This window comes from Triticum urartu, chromosome 2 (assembly GCF_003073215.2).
Source record: "Triticum urartu cultivar G1812 chromosome 2, Tu2.1, whole genome shotgun sequence".
In the NCBI taxonomy this organism is placed as follows: Eukaryota; Viridiplantae; Streptophyta; class Magnoliopsida; order Poales; family Poaceae; genus Triticum; species Triticum urartu.
The window spans coordinates 505,051,987-505,053,201 of record NC_053023.1 but is presented as its reverse complement, the minus strand read 5'-3'; positions in this window follow the sequence as shown (position 1 = coordinate 505,053,201).

Below are 1,215 nucleotides of genomic sequence, written 5' to 3'. Positions count from 1 at the left end.
AACATAACCCTTTACGATGAACTCTTTGTCACCTCCATAACTGAGAAATATTTCATTTGTCCTCTTTAGGAACCTAAGGATAATTTTGACCGTTGTCAAGTGGTCCACTTCTAGATCACTCTTGTACCCTCTTTGCCAGATAAGTGGTAAGACACACATCAGGTGTGGTACACAGCGTGGCATGTCGTATAGAACCTATGGCTGAGGCATAGGGAATGACTTTTCATTATCTCTCTATCTTCTACCATGGCTGGGCTTTGAGTCTTACTCAATTTCACTCCTTGTAATACAGGCAAGAACCCCATCTTGGACTAAACCATTTTGAACTTCTTCAAATCCTATCAAGGTATGTGTTTTGTAAAAGTTCTATTAAGCGTCTTGATCTATCCCTATAGATCTTGATGCTCAATATGTAAGTAGCTTCACCTAGGTCTTTTATTGAAAAATTCTTATTCAAGTATCCTTTTATGCTATCCAGAAATTCTATATCATTTCCAATCAATAATATGTCATGCACATATAATATCAGAAATGCTACAGAGCTCCGACTCAATTTCTTGTAAATACAGACTTCACCATAAGTCTGTATAAAACCATATGCTTTGATCACCTTATCAAAGCGTATATTCCAACTCCGAGATTCTTGCACTAGTCCATAGATGGATCGCTGGAGATCGCACTCTTTGTTAGCACCTTTAGGATTGACAAAACCTTCTGGTTGCATCATGTACAACTCTTCTTTAATTTCATTAAAGAATGTAGTTTTTGACATCCATTTGCCAGATTTCATAATCATAAAATATGGCAATTGCTAACATGATTCAGACAGACTTAAGCATCGCTACGGGTGAGAAAGTCTCATCATAGTCAACTCCTTGAACCTTGTCGAAAACCTTTTGTGACAAGTCAACCTTTGTAGATAGTGACATTACTATCAGCTTCAGTCTTCTTCTTGAAGATCCATTTATTCTCAATGGCTTGCCGATCATTAGGCAATCCACCAAAGTCCACACTTTGTTCTCATACATGGTTCATATCTCAGATTTCATGGCATCAAGCCATCTGTCAGAATCTGGGCTCATCATAGCTTCTTCATAGTTCATAGGTTCGCCGTGGTCTAATAACATGACTTCCAGGATAGGATTGCCGTACCACTCTAGTGCGGATCATGCTCTGGTTGACCTATGAGGTTCAGTAGCAACTTGATCTAAAGTT